At 41.4% G+C, this 16,766-nt stretch overlaps 1 pseudogene; it reads right to left on the minus strand.

Annotated features, from left to right (window-relative positions):
• Positions 1 to 402: 402 nt before the first annotated feature.
• LOC149780149 (pantetheinase pseudogene) lies at positions 403 to 2,635 on the minus strand (annotated as a pseudogene).
• Between the last annotated feature and the right edge of the window lie 14,131 nt (positions 2,636 to 16,766).

Below are 16,766 nucleotides of genomic sequence, written 5' to 3' on the forward strand. Positions count from 1 at the left end.
GTTCTTATGGAAGACAATGGCATACAATCACACTCAAAGACCCTGTTCCACTTCCGCCATTGGTTTATCGTTTTGGTAGATTCTTTCCAAAGCTTGTTATAAATGTAGGTTATATTGAGGAAATTCCATATTAGGAAAAAGATCCACTTATTGAATTCATTTATGAAAGTACATGACCGTATATACGTGACCATATTTACCTTGATAGCTGCTTTGAAACGTCTTTCGTTGATCCTGGAACACATTTGCCTACTTTGTCTACTTTGTTAAATCTAGAATAATAGGGTGTGAAGGAAAACATTTTACATTGTTTCAGTAACATTTTTCGAAAAATCAAAAGATAGGGAGAAAGTGAGAAAGAATGTTAAAGAATGATTTTGTAAAACACAAGCTAATGCCATCTTTTTCTAAATCAGCTTTTTTGTTAAGCATTCGTTTATTCAAGAAATATTTTGTCAAAAAAGTTATAATCAAGGTTCCAGTTTCTATGCTATTTATTCAGGAATTATGCATGGTACATTGCGTTTCTTAAGAATCAGAACAGTATAAATTCTGAGACTTCTAGCTCTGCACACATCATGTTTTCTATTTGATGAATCTATCTAAAGTATACCATTTTGTCATGTATATGCTATTATAATTTCAGGTTTGAAGTATACTTCGTTTTTAAAAGAAAAAGAGAATGACAGGTGATCTCATTAAAAGTCTGTTCCTATCATTTGGATAAGAAAGGAACGCATTACAAGTGTGTCTGAAAAGGTAAAACAATTTTTCTTTGTAACAAATAATTTTTGTCTGATGAAACCAGCCAATATCAAGCCTGGGGTAGTACATGCAATTGTAATGTTGTGTTGTCTTTGAAGTCATTCATTAAAGAGACAATGATGCCATTGTAATCATTGAACTTCTAGTATGTTTCATCAAGTTTCAGTTGGAAATAATTGCCATTATTAATTAAATTGATCAACTTTGCTAGAATCAGAACTCGTATCTAAATGTTTACATTATATAGATATGAGTCATTGACCATATTATCCACAACCTAGTTTTCGGCCACATGCTGTCAGATGTAAAATAAGCTTAGTAACTGGAAAATTAAGTTTATTTAGATCTATATCTTATTTTGTATTTTTGTTGACTTTTAAACATGTTATAGGCATAAAAGAACACGCAAACCAAGGAGAGAATGTGATTGGTGCATTATGTAATAGATGTTATTTATGTCAAGGTTAACAAACTTATGAGTTTGTTAATTATATGGTTATATTCCATACAATTATCAATTAATGATTGACTTTTTGTATATTCTATTTACAATATTACTTGGAGATTTTATTGTCTCTTCGCTTCAACATGTCGCTATAGTATCTCTGACATAAATTCTGCCCACCATAATGGTTGACAACAGAGGAGACAGGGTGGAACTTCCTTGCAAAGTATTTGAATCGTATTGCCATGTACCAATCGGGGCAAGCTCCAAAGATCCGTTGATGGATAGTAAAACTTGTGGGTTTACATACGGTGTAGAGAAATTGCCATGGAGTTTGAAATGGTTAAATCTTGTGTTAGCGTCAAAATTTAATTTTCCACAGCTTTCTTGTGTGGATGACGCACATCGTAGTAGCATGCATACTTGCAAATAATATGGGCTACGAGATTTATGTATTCCGTTAAAAACTCCGAGAGCATACATTTCTGCACTATATTGTCTTTCATACTCCAGATAGCAGCATAAACCCTGTTGACACACCTGTTCGGTACCGTTTTCTGCACCGATGATTACAAAATTATGCCAGTCACGGAAACTGGTAGATTTGAACTCATTTGATGTTATACGATGATTTTCTCTTATTCCTGGGGATAGTGGATGGTGTTCGTTTGAAGTAGTTGAACCTACTGTAGGACGTATCACAGGAACGTCAGCGACCAGTAATTTTCCGTCATCCTGTGTTCTACTGTAGTAAAAACTTTTTGGTCCAATCGGCGTGTAAATGCCACTACCCTGAAATCTTTCTTGTGGTCGGTGAAGATTTGCAGCCAAGAAATTTACTTTATTTGCGACAGCAAAGGATGAATGGTACCCTATTGCAGAGAAGAATGGCAAAGCGTCCATCCATGCCGTGGGAAAAGCAATATCAGTAATGTTATGCTCCTGAAGAAGTGGAATGGCTGGTTCATGAAAAAGTATATCAAAGCAGGTAAATAAACCAAAGCGACCAAAATCAGTATCAAAGTAGATGTACTCGGGATTGACAGGCGCATCATACTGGCATTCGTAATAAAGATTTTGTTTATGATACCTAGCAATAAGCTTTCCCGATCTATCAAAAGCAATGTCTGTATTGTATTGATACTGGCCATCTGGTGGACAGTTAGGGTCATCTTTTACACAAGGCTGTGCGTCTCCTATGTTCGCCACTAAATAAATAGAATGTCTCTTTGCTAGGCAACTTAGAAATACTTGAACATCTGAGTCATTATACCTTCCGGGTTCGTCGCACGGTGTCCAGCTTTCAGACTTGGGATCAGGGATATATTCGAGATACGGGGCGACAGTATATCTACTTTTAAATTTGTATCCATGTATTCCATCTTCAGGGAAGACAAGAATATCAGCACCCTGGAAAAGAATATATTATTATGTATTTGAAATTTGGACACCAAACCTGGATCAGATCTTAGAATCGAGCTATAATGTCTACTAACAGATGTTGTTGTATGTTATCTGATATGACAGATCAGAGAAATTTAAATAAAATGAGAAGATCGCATTATTATGTAAATTCAAAGGAAAATTAGCTTAGTCTATTTAAATAGGTCATTATGAAATTCATTATATGTTTGGTTTGTTGTTGCATTGCACAGCTACACACATAGGCTATTTGGTGCAAAGGAGGGACGCCGAGTGATCGAGTGGTCTAAAGAGCTCACCGTTACGGATCACTGGCATCTCACCTCTGTCTTCATGGCTTGGGTCCCGGGTTCGGCCAATGTGGGTATGTGAGAAAGCTTGACAGTAGCTTCTCGTGGGTCGGTGGTTCTTTTCGCTGTTTTCTCGGATTCTTCCTCCACCATTTGTATTGGACGCCATGTTTGGCCTATCTTGTGCTGAAAAATAGCATTAAATTTACAACAACAACAACAACAAAGGACAATCGAGAGCTATATATGTTTTAGACAAAGGGCATTCAACGTCAACTGATGAGCGGATGATCCGATGGTAGGTTTTGAACCTGCATACTTTCTATCATGTATCCGGTACACTAATCAATGAGCCACTGTGGATCTTACTTCTAATTACCTATTATGACATACAGGATATGTTTCAAGTTACCTAGGCTGCACAATGAATGTTGTATTTATTAAAGATTGACAAGCAGTTTACTAAAGCCGGAGCAAATTGATTGCATTTTATAAGATATAGATTTGTTTTCCAATAATTTGATATTTTGGAACATATGTTGAAAGAATTAAAGTTAAGCAATATCGAGAAGAATGTGTTTGTAAAACACATCTCAAAATACTTACCATCTCCACCCCAAAGGTCGTGCCCCTTGGGAGAATGTCTGAGGGGAAGAACTACCTTAAAGACCAAAGTTAGTTGTGAGCATGCATTTTTCTCTCCATACAACAACTTATGTACATGGATATATGGTTGGCATCTCAGTAGTTTGCAAGTTCTGACTCAGATAATTATTCCCGTAGGGAGAGTGCATGTGTGTGTGTATATATCATCATCATCATCATTGGCGACTCAGTCTCGAAAGACCATGCGAATTGCGACCTTGGGGTGTTGTTTGTCTCTGTTGGCATCGTCTGTTGTGGCTGTGCAATCCTATACGTGAGTGACAGTCCCTATTGCAGTTGGTGCAGACATACTGGGAAGTATGTATTACTGTGGTTGCTGCCGCTTTCTTCTTTCTCTTACGTTTCTCTGTCACCAACTGGCCTCTCCTCGCATCAGCGACTTATATGCCATTGTTTACCGTTAGTCTCCAGGTGTATCGGTCCTCGGCCAGCTCTTCCCAGCCATCGGGTGAAACATTGCATGTCTTCATGTCCCTCTTGCATACATCCTTGAAACGGCGTGAGGGGCGTCCGACTCTTCTCATGAAAGTGGCCAGTTGTCCATATAGTATGTCCTTTGGCAGCCTTCCATCCTCCATGCGTCGGACGTGCCCTAACCATCGAAGGCGGCGTTTGCTCAGCAGGGAGTACATGCTGGGGGTACTTGCACGCTGCAGGATCTCGCTGTGTGCAACACGGTCTTTCCAGCTGATTTTCAGGATGCGTTTTAGGCACCGTATATGGAATTAGTTGAGCCGGCGTTCTTGCCTCATGTAGGTACTCCAGGTTTCACTTCCATATAGAAGGGTGCTGAGAACGCAGGGCTGGTAGACTCGGACCTTGGTGTGCTCTGTCAACGCCTTGTTTTCCCACACCCTTTTCGTTAATCGAGCCATGATGGTGTTTGCCTTTCTAAGCCTTCTGTCCGTCTCCATATCAGTCTAGAGAGTGTTGCTCATGGTTGACCCTAGGTAATTAAAGTTGTTGACTGCTTCCAGGGTGACACCGTTGATTTTCATGAAAGGGACAATGGAGGTATGTTGCACGCTGACATTTGTTTTTTCCAAGCTGATGGTGAGACCAAACTGCATGCAGGCATCAGCAAAACGGTATCCCAGTCTCTGGAGGGCTTCCTCAGTGTGGGTCACAAGACTTGCGTCATCTGCAAAAAGCATCTCCCAGATGAGCACAGCTCTCACTTTGATCTTTGAGCGCGGTCGTGCCAGGTTGAACAGCCTCCCGTCGGACCTGGTGTGTAGGTATATGCCATTGGTGGACGTGTCGAAGGCGTAGGACAGGAGCATGGAGAAGAAGAACCCAAAAAGTATTGGTGCAAGCACGCAGCCCTGCTTCACGCCGCTGTTAATTGGGAAGGAGGTTTAGGTGGATCCTTCATACAGGATTGTTCCCTTCATATCTGCATGGAAAGAGATTATCATGCTGAGGAGTTTTGGGGGGCAACCGATCTTACTCAGAAGTTCAAAAAGGCCCTTCCTGCTGACCAGGTCAAAGGCCTTGGTGAGGTCGATGAACATCATGTAGAGTGGTTGACCTTGCTCTCTGCTCTTCTCTTGGAGTTGTCGTAGGGAGAAGATCATGTCTGTCGTCGACCTGCCGGCTCTGAAGCCACACTGTGATTCCGGGTACACACGATCCGCTAGCAACCGCAGCCTTTACCAACGATACTCAAGAGCGAGATCCCTCTGTAATTATTACAGTCACTGCGGTCGCCCTTGTTTTTGTAAAGGGTCACAATGGTGGCATCGCGCATGTCTTGGGGAACTACTCCTTCCTCCCAGCAGAGCCAATGTAGCTGGTGCAGTGGTTTAATCAATGTTGGTTTTTCACGTTTGATGGCTTCGGGAGGGATGCTGTCACTACCTGGTGCTTTGTCGTTTGGAAGGTAGTCGATTGCTTTGCTGAGCTCCTCTAAGGTTGGCACTTTGTCGTGTTCTTCCATGGTGGGCAGATTCTTTATGCAGCTGAGAGCTGCATCGATGACTGATGTTTCTCGGGAGTATAGCTCTGAGTAGTGCTCTACCCATCTGGACATCTGTTGACCACGGTCTGTGATCTTCTCTCCCGTCAGTGATTTCAGTGGAGCGTCCCATTTCACTGTAGGGCCTAGAGCCTTCTTGATGCCACTGTACATACCTTGGATGTTTCCTGACTCGGCACTGCGCTGGATCCCTTCACACAGTTGTTGCCAGTAGTCGTTCGCACACTGTCTAGCAATGCGTTGGGTGTTACTTCGGGCACTTCTGAGAGCAGCAAGCGTCCGTTCATTAGGTCATTTTTTGTAAGCTATGAAGGATTTTCGTTTCTCCTCGATTTGTGGTTCCATCCTTGATAGGTGTGCGCTGAACCAGTCCTGGCTGGGTCGTTCCTTCTTCCCAAACGTTGACATAGCTGTACTGTAGATAGCACCCTTCATGGCGTTCCACTTGGATGTAGCGTCGTGCTCCGGCAGTTCCTGTAGAGCATCGTCCAGGGCGGACACATACTCCTCCACCTTGGCAGGGACTGACATCTGCGCAGTGTTTATGCGAGGACGTTCTTTTGGTTTTGAGCGGTGTAGCGTGTGTGGCTGTAGTCGCACTCTTCTGCTCACGAGGGCATGGTCGGAGTCGCAGTCTGCACTGTGGTAGGTCCTGGTGGAGAGGACGCTGTTAAGCGCAGAGCGCCTGGTGATGACCAAGTCGAGGTGGTGCCAGTGATGAGATCTGGGGTGTTTCCATGACACTTTGTGTTGTGGCTTACACTTGAAGAAGGTGCTTGTGTCGCACAGGGCATGGTAGGTGCATAGCTCCAGCAGTCTCTGACCGTTTTCGTTGGTCTTTCCAGTGCCATGATGCCATGATATAGGGTGTGAATCCCAATACTATAAAGGTTCTGATCCAGGCATTTGTCACGTAGTAGGGACAACTACCGGGTCAATTATATTGATACATCTGTCTTTTAATGCCAAGGGATCAAAATGGACTAACGGTGCATAGTCAATTTAGAGACGTCGCGCATTTACGTGCCACTGCGCAGATACATACACACTGCATAACTCCGTCCCCAAGTTTATTTAATCACTAGAACAACAATTTGAAGGTCGGGATATGGATATGGTAGATAGCGGTGGATCTTGTTCAAAATAATAATATCGTGTTTTTGTCTTTTATTATAGGGTGTCTCCGCATGCATCTAAAACTTGAACCTCCCTATACTTTTCAAAACATTTATTCACTATATATCTTCCAGTGAGTTGTACAGTTGGGTCATAAACTAATATAGAAGTTACACTTAAGAGACTGCATTTATTAGTCATCGAACGCGTCAAAGATGCGTTTTGTTTTCGCAAAAGTTCAGTTCCTTTATCTACCCCAAATATTTAAAGAAATAGGTTCGATGTACACACAAAAATGTGCTCATGTTTTATTCCCAGCTGTAAGAATAAGTAAAATAACAAGATTATTCGTATAAATCTCATATATATTTATAATACAAAAAATAATGCTATGGTACAGGGTAGATAATTTTTAATTCGTAGTCAACAGAGATTCGAACCCAGGTCCGCGGGCAAACGGTACCCATCGATTTGAATGCACGTACCAGTCAATATTCAGTCACGACCATGCACAAATCACCTACAATAATGCATGACGACGTAGTAATTGATTATCATGTCTACACAGTCATTCCAGATTCCTATAAAAGAAATCAATGTACATATTATTAATTATAGAAAATTACAAATATACACCAAACGGAAAGTGCTATCCCTGGATTATTAACTAGAATGCTTGATACTACTGGGCAGAATTATTATTTAATACAAATATTAATATCATCCAGGTCAGCGAATTATATATATATATATATATATATATATATATATATATATATATATATATATTGAATTGCTACCAACCTGTTCCGCTGCTATAGAGGCCTGTGTCTCATAGACATGAAGATTGATCATCATATTGTGCAGAGCCTCTTCCCTTGAAACATTTGCACCCGGATTAGGAGGTAGGATGACCGCATGCTCATAAACAGCAGCTCTATATGTTTGTCTGTCTGCTCTGATCAATGGAAAGAAGTGGCTCAAAGGTACAACCCATGAATAAACGGCGTTAGTTATCAACATGATGACGGTGAGCGTTAAAGTAGTAAGGGGTAGAACACCTCCGCTGCTTATATAACCAGCAAGTAGGCCGTATATTGATCATGTTTGTTTTGTACAGAAACGCGATATACTTTAATCAACATCCTCTGTTTCAAGGACGTTATCACAAGTATGCACTCGTTCAAAGGCTCTTCTGCCCCAATTCAAAGTCTGGAAAAGAGTGATAAACTACCACAAAAATAGTTTTATCAGTATCATGAATTTCGTCCACCATAAATGTAGTTTGTTTCTTCTCTGGAAATGCTCACAGTATATATCGTCTTCACTTGCAATATCAAACGAAATAGAAATATGAAAATAAAGGAAAGAAAAAAATCTAGAAACAACAAATGAACTACTATTTTATTTTTTTATCATCAACCACTTTAAGTCATTTCAAGAAAACAGAAATTATACTGTATTTGACTTATTATACTACATTTAAAAGTTATAGTGGAAATAGTGCATGTAGAAAGTGCCTAGTTCACTTTAAGTTTGAAAACGTGCCACATGATGCGTAAAAATCTCATTATAATCATTATAATGTTTCAAACACGTACACGATATTGAAGAAAATATCAGCTGCAAAAAAGTTTGTTATGCTTATCTCAATGCTAACTAGAATAATACACTGTTTCAAAACATAACCCTTTAAATTAAGCTAGTTGAAATGCACATAGATGATTATTTAAAAAAATTGTCTTTACACTAACAATTTCATATATTTTCTAGCGGACTGTTAAACTTCATGATAAATTAAGTAGAACAGCTATCGCCTCTAAAATACCCTTACACACAGTATTCAAAACAACCTACCATCCCAAACAGACAAATTATGATGCAAAAGAAGGATATAAACAATATTTAATCCCTTTATAAATAAAAATGCTATCCATTTCTTCTTACCACCCTATGAATCTTGTTATAGATAAAGTAAACACTACACCCCTCTATAATGATCATACCGCCACCCGTAAATGATCTTGTCAAACAAAATTCATTTCCATAAACAGGGCAGGATAGTAGTGAAGGGGGATAGTATAGGGTCTTTGGGACTTATCATTAAAAATACCCTTGGGAACATATAGGGTCTATGTAAATTTAACATGGAGAAAAATCGTGGGAACATATAGGGTCTATGGGAATTAACATGGCCAAAAATCGTGGGACAATATAGGGTCTATGTAAATTTAACATGGCCAAAAATCGTGGGACAATATAGGGTCTATGTAAAATTGAAACAGGGAGGGTCTCTATTTTTTTGTATTTTTTTTAAAAAAAAAATAAAATAAAAAATAAAATAAAATAAAAAAGGGGTAGGCAATTCAAAGGCTATCTCTTTTCGAGAAATATGGCTGGCCCTGAAAAGGACCTTTGGGTTTTCTTCTTTTTCTTCTAATTTCTTCTTTTTCTCCACCAAGTTCTTATTTTATCTCCTACACTCTTCTTCCCTTTCTTTTTTTTCTTCTCCTCCTCTTCTTTCTTCTCTTCCTCCTCTTCTTTCTTCCTCTTTTCATTTTCTTCTTCTTTTTCAATTTTTTCGTTCCATTTGCTTATTCTTATTCTTTCCTCTTCATCCTCCTTCTCCTCCTTTATCTCTTTCATCACACCACTAATCTTGTCCTTTGCTTTTCTTAAGTTATTAATTTCCATCTTTACACGATGGGGACTATAGGAATAATGGTCTTCAACCAGTCTTATTAGCATCTGTTCCATTATTCCTAAGTTGTCTAAAACGTCTTGCAAGGTTTGTATTTTGTCCATTTGGTTTGACGCCATCTTCTTTTTATTCTTTGCAGAATGGTTTGAACGACGAACACTGTGGGTTCTTATAGTGAAAGCGCGTACGTGAAGGAAAACATCCCCCTAAAACATAAAATGGATCTTACCTAGATCATGACCCAACAACGCGCGGACGTGAAGGAAAACATCCCCCTACTTTCTCGTTTCATATAATATAACCCTAACCATACTCTCTACATACACTAAGAATTAATAAATAAACCCTTAATCTACTATTCACACTAACTTACTTCAGCATTTACAAACACAAACACACAAACACACACTTGCACTATTCATAAAGAGTTAGTGTTTATTTTCACACTACTCTACCTACACACATTGGCAAATCGATCGTTATTTCTTTTCTAGAGTATTGGGTAGCCCTTAAAAGGGCTGTTTTTTTGAACTCCTGATGCACCTATCTAATGGTTGCACCTTCCTGGCCTGGCGCCACACACGCATCTTCTTCCCCAGTCTTCTTTCACCTTTCTTCTGGGGAGCGCAGAGGGAGGATGATTCGCTTCAACACCCCAATCCTCTGTCTCGGGAATATTGAACGACATCCTCTCTTCTCTTTTCTTTTCCTCTTCTTCCCTCTCTCTTCTCTCCTCCTCTTCTTTTTTCATTCTTGCTTCTTCTATGATAGCCTCCGCTGATAGTTCGTTTACTATGCGCCTGGCATATTCCAGGTGCATCTGGAGTTCTAACAGTTTCACTATTCTGCTATTCATTCTTGTGTTGATCAATCAACAAGGGTAGCTGGACTGCCCAGCGAGTTTCAATTTATACTGAAAGCGCGGACGTGATGGAAAACATCCCCCTAAAAACATAAAATTCATCTTACCTAGATCATGACCAAAAAAAACAACAACGCGCGGACCTAAAAGAAACACTCACTCACTTTTTATGCTACCCATCACTATTATAAAATTTTTTATAAATCACTTCAATAGACTATCCACATACGCAAAGCAATCCAATCTAACCCTTAATATACACCTCTAACAGCCAAAAAAACAAACATCATTTTAATCTACTATCCATACCAACTTACTTGAGCACTTACAAACACAATCACACAAACACATACACTTCCACTATTAATAAAGAGTTAGTGTTTATTTTCACACTACTCTACCTACACACATTGGCAAATCGATAGTTATTTCTTTTCTAGAGTATTGGGTAGCCCTGAAAAGGGCTGTTTTTTTGTTTGCTATGGCATTCTTTTTTAGTTTCTAAGAATGCGATGTTCTCTGAGGATTGACTTTCTGGCAATAGGTCTGCTTCTTCGGAAAGAGAAGAAGAACTCTTTGGTGTCGATACGACAATCGACAAAGCCTCTGTCAGCTTCAGGTTGCTGTTGTTGCTGCTGCTGTTGCTGCTGTTGCTGCTGTCTCTGAAGTCTGTACTTCTCTGTCCATTCTTCTTTTTCCCTGTTCATTTCTTCTCTGAAGAGCTCTTCTATCAGGTCTTCAGTGATTTTTAACATTCTCACATTCTCTATTTCTTCTGGCTTCGGTATCAGACTGTGTCTGACCCTATGCAGATTCACGTAGGCTTCGTTGAGCTTAGCTAGTTTGGAGCACATCTTCTTAGGAGGATGAGTCGACAATGGATGGTTAGACTGGGAACAACCCCGGTTCTTAAAGTCAAAGCGCGGACGTGAAGGAAAACATCCCCACACGTTTTTTCGAGCCGCAACGTTCATGAGAGGGATAGTAAGAAATGAAAGAGCATCAATCCAACATTCTTATAGCTAAACAAAAGACAAAAGCATTTTTTCAAAACACAACATTTTTTATTCAAAAATCACTTAACACTAAACAACAACTCTAACATTTTTAACAATAATCCAACACTATAACATCAAACAATTTTTTTCAAATCACAAACATTTTTTCTCAATGCACAATCTACTTTAAACAGGGCTGACAACGTTGTGAATGAAATTGTGATTTCCACTGTTGGAAATCATTAGGCCATTGATGGACACTACGTTTCCTAGCTTGAGACAAAAGATAAGCATAATGGTCACAAAACCATCGATCTACTTTCACATCGTTTCTTGAAGAAGAACGAGGATCGAAATGAGTCACTAAATGTTCTAAGGAATAGCCCAGGCTGCGATGATGCAGAAAATACACACAGTACTGTCCACACACCAAGGAATCTGTGCCTTGTAATTTCACATTATTGAATCGGGTGGTCTGAGCATTTCTTCTCATAAAGTCAATGATATCGTCTTCCAAAGGGGGCAATCCGTACGAATCGAAATATTCCACACATCCTTCTTGAGGAAAGTAGACGGCTACCCAGTGGGTTCCTGGGAGATGACTGTCGTCCGTGTTGATCACGTAAGCTTGATGGTCTTTAGGTTTGCGATGAGGGAGTTCATCTTTAGCACAGACGACAGGATTCCAAGAAGCCGTATACGAACTGTGGTTCAAAAGGTAATAAAGTTCCCAGGTATCCATTGTTTTGTGTTTTTTTTCTTCTTCTTCTTCACAGGTAATAATAAGTCGTCAATTCGATCCTGACTTTTTGCTTGAAAATGTCTGACGAATAAACGGTTATTCGTTCTGTTTCCTCACTCTGATTCAGGAGAGCTTCGATACGATGGATCTCTTGAGTGGTTAATGGTGGACAAGAATGTTCACGCAAGTCTTTATACCACTGGTGCAACACGTCTTTGATCGAGATGAGACTCCAAGCTTCGTCCAGATACTCGTCCAATTTTTCTTCTTGACTCAACATCAGGCATTTATCGTGTTGAATTTGACTGGGATGATCGTTTTGACATCCATAACAATTTTTCTTGATCAATTCCGTCATTTTGTCGACCAAGTGTTTGGCAAAACAGGAGACTAAATGGGCTTCTTGTTCTGGCCATCTCGACTTCATCATGATCACTTCTTCTTTTTCCACGGTCTCCTCACATTTCATCTCCAAAGTCTCTCCACTAGGTAAAGAGGGACAACAGTCTTCCATGGTTTCTAGTAATCTAGGATAACTTCTCTCAAACTGTTGATTTCTATGGTATTATCGAATTCTGCATACAGGATGACGTTCACTGTCTCTGTCAGTTTATCTGCAAACTGAAGTTCCACACGAATCTGGCCGGATTTTATAGGGTGGAAATGTCCCTCGTCGCTGCCTTGGTCTGGAGTAAAATCGAAAGCCCACAAAGCATAGCCTCCTGCATAGTCGTCGTACGTAATGCCGTGACTGGTGTTGGTTCCTAACTAGCCCGTGGCTTCGTACAAGGACAAGTACGATCTCAAGTAATTGTTCTTCTCAAAGTCGGGTTCGAAAGGTCTGGTACACAAGGTCTTGCCATCGCGACTGACTTCGATTTTCTTCACCTTGAAGTGTTGAAAGTTGAAAGGATTTTCATCGAAGGCTCCGTTGAAGGCTGAATTCTCGACCATACCAAGGATTAAACGTTTGGGTAACTGTCCTTGAAACAGATGATCTTCGATCATGGAATGATGGTTAGCGGGAATGGTGAACGTTTTCACTTCCACGCGTCGGATGGGATACTTGGCGGTCGTTCTGCTCAACGTTTGACTGATGTCGTTACCTACTTTAGGTAACACTTCCACGCGTCGTACGTAGAGTTTGGCCTCCTCGATTTTGCTTTTGGGATTGCCACCAGTAGTAGCATCACCATCAGCCAACAAATGGAAAGCGGCACTGCTGCGATTCAGTCTCAAGCGAACATTGACCCCGTTCAGCAAATATTTCTCTTGCAACCACATGTCCAAATGCAAACGATCCATCAGTTCTAAACTCTTTCCATCTTTGATTTTGTTTCTTCGTTCTACAAATCCCTCATTGGTGGTTGTTTTTGTTTTGGGGTCAGCTTCAAGACCTTTTTCATTAAATTCGCCCGCTTCGTCAGGTTCCCACAGCACACAGGCATTGAGATGAGTATCCTTGGCATCTATTCCGTACGTCAAGAGATTTTCCAGGTAGGCACGATAAGGGTAAGTATCCATGCTGCTACTGACCAGTTTGTTATTCAAGTACAAGTCCACTGAGCTGAACAAGGAATGCATGAAATTGTTGACGGGAGCTACTTTCTCTTCGCCGCTTATAATATCTCCTCCCTTATCTAGAACTTTGACTTTCAAGTACAAGTAACTGCTATTCAGATCGATGTAATCTTCGGGCTGTCCCTTGATTTCAAACTCGATGGGAGCAGAATCGGCCAATGAGGAGACGGGGTGAAATTCCACCCATTGGGATTCTTGCATCGTCATCATGGTGGGGGGCAGGGCAAACAGATCCAGTTCCGTCTTGGAACAAGCGCATGACTCTCGGTGCATCATTTTTTTGTTGCTGTGTCTCAATAATCGAAAACGTCTAAGTCTCGAACGGTTCTTCTTTTCTTGGCCTTTCTAGCTTGAAGTCTGGTGAAAGGGTGTTTTCTTCGTCGTCTCTTTCTGCCTTGTCCTTTCTGAATGCCTGACTCGGTAGCGTGCAGGGCATTTATAGGTGTGTCTCGTCGGCCTAAAATGTCTTTACCCGTTTGCAGCAAGACATTTTTGCCTGCCCTCATGAAGGCTTCTTTAGGGTTTTGTTTGTCGATGATGACATTTTGGAGAAATTCTTTGCCTTGCGTCAGTGCCGCATCTTTCAAGGCGTGCAATCCGCGTGTCACCATCGGTTTCAACACCGGAGCCACCGAACGAAAGGCCGATTTTAACATGTCTCCTAAACCGTGTCCTCGCTGTCGTGCAACCCCTCGGTACACTGGATACATGACTTACTTACGAGTCGTGAGAGAACCGTTTTCGAAAATGGAGTTTCACCGTGACTTTTCCTTTGGTGAATGGAATATTTTGTCCCAAATCTCCTTTTATAGTAATGTTGACCGTGTCCAAATACGACTTGCTGACCGGCAAATAGTGAGGATGGACAAATTCGCGGTGAACGTGGTAAGTGTTTCCACCTTCCTCGTCAGCGTTCGCGGCAGAATCCACTTTGAAAGGAATGACACGCAGTAACAGTACGGAGGTGTGTCCCACCACGTTGTACTCCACCACATCGGAGTACACGAACATCAAATTCAGTCCTTGGTTCAGTTCTACTGGGGTACGAAATAACTTGCTAAAAGACTCGTTGTCGTAAACGCTGGGTGATTCGCTGTTCTTGAGTATGGTCATTCTCATGTTCATGTCTCCGCCCAACATGTCAAACAATTCAGGACAAAATACAATGGACATGATTTTAGTCCGTTCAAATTTTATCAAGAAGCGACGAGCTACTTTGTGGTACTCCATGGTGACACTTTTGTTCTTGACAATGTCAAAAGCTCTCCCAAACACGCCATTAAACTTGGCAGCTATGGTGTTGACCAAATGTTGACCACTGAAATAACAGCCTGGGATAATGGTCAAGTGGTTGGTGGTCGTTTTAGTTTTCTCATTATAGGTTTTAATGTCAGATATGGTTCTCTTATCCAACTCCTGTTGCAATTGATCGTCAAGAACTTCCACCATAAAAAAATTTTGATTGGGAAGGACATTGAGGACTTGGGTCGGGTGAATCATTTCCACTAAAGCCACTTCCCAATGGGCTTCGTGATCTAAGGGGATGGCTTGAGGTAATTTGGCCGTGTAACAGCACAACGTGTTATTGGGAAACACCTCCATGGAACTGTCACTGGGTAAGGTTAAGTAAAATTGGTTTTGGTGACTCATAATTCCAGAGTTCTGTGGCTGTCCGAGGGGTTAGTGGACGTCAGAGGCGTGTCTCCGCCCAAAATGGGGTTCTGGTTGTGGTCGTTGTTGGAGTGGTGACTGGCACTGGCACTGGACACAACGTTCCCGTTAGAGGAGAATTTCAGGGAGGGATTGGGTAGCAGGTAACCGATGCAACTGCTCAATAAAATGGTCCACAATTGTTTGTCTCCTTGTTGCAAACTCAAATTGGCGATGGCTGCCCCGATGACACAATACACCACGAAGATTTGCAGAAAAAGACGATTTGCGTTTTAGGCACACGTTCTCCACACCACACCCACAAGGGTTGTTTTTGTAAATCTTGCACAGAAGAACTGGGTGAAGAAGGAGTGGTCGACGTAGCTGCGTCTGATGTGTGAAAGGGCATGATGGTCACTTCTTCTTTTTATAGTCGATGACTTGCGAAGCGTCGATCCAAGAATCGAAACTGGGTGGATATCCTTTCCAACGTACTTTGACTTCTTTGACACGTCGTTTGCCCACTTTACGGGTTCTGCTTTCGAGAATGCTTTCGATGTCGTACACGTCGTCTTCTTTTTTGGTGACACGTTGTAACTCGGGCAAATAAAACGTTCCTTTGAGTACTTCTCCGTTCATGTCTTCCAATTTATAGACGGTAGGATGACGGCCATGCACTCGTCCAGTGACGCGAAACAATTCGGTCGTCCAGTTAGGTAAGTAACCTTTGTCGAAAGTGCGTTTGGTTTTGCCAATGCGCACCCAATCTCCTACGGCCAACTCTCCACTTTTCTTGGGGACAGCCCTCGTCGGGGACGTACCGAACAGGCGTTCGAACACCAGCACTTCGTTGTCGGGAGTCACGTCTTGCGGGGCACGTCCGATGCTTCGATGGTAAGATTGGTTGTACGCTTGCACCAGGTGCGGTAAGATGTCGATGTACTTCAGAGTGTGGTGATGCGTAAAATATTTCCACATGCGTTCTTTCAAAGTGCGTTGAAAACGTTCCACGATGCTGGCTTTGGTTTCGGGATTCTCGGTGGTAAAAAAATGAATGTCACGTTTCTTTAATTCTTTTTGGAAAGCTTGGTTCAGAAATTCGGTGCCTTTGTCCGTTTGCCATCGAAGAGGGCGACGACCGCTTTGTTTCAACACCCGTTGCAGGGCTCGCACTAACTCGCTGCTCGATTTGGAAGTCAAGGGCACGACCCAGGCAAATTTGGAAAAGACGTCGATGACACAAAACAAATATTTGTAACCACGATTGTAGCTGGCCAAATGAGAGACATCGGCTAAATCGGCTTGCCATTGATGATCGATGCCTTCCACTTGGGTGCGACTTCTGGCAAACTTGCGTCGAATGGGTTTGTGTAAAGTGTAGGTAGCTTGTTCTTGTAACCATCGTTGCACTTGAGGTAAACGGAGACTTTTCAGTCGCGTTTTGGCAGCACGATACAATTTTTGAACTCCTGCGTAACCTGCAGGATGCGAGGGATCGTAGTAAATGCTGGCTAAGACTTTTTCCATTTTTTATTTTGTGTTGGTTGGTG

This window comes from Sinohyriopsis cumingii, chromosome 16, assembly GCF_028554795.1.
Source record: "Sinohyriopsis cumingii isolate HCF-2022 chromosome 16, ASM2855479v2, whole genome shotgun sequence".
NCBI lineage: Eukaryota > Metazoa > Mollusca > Bivalvia > Unionida > Unionidae > Sinohyriopsis > Sinohyriopsis cumingii.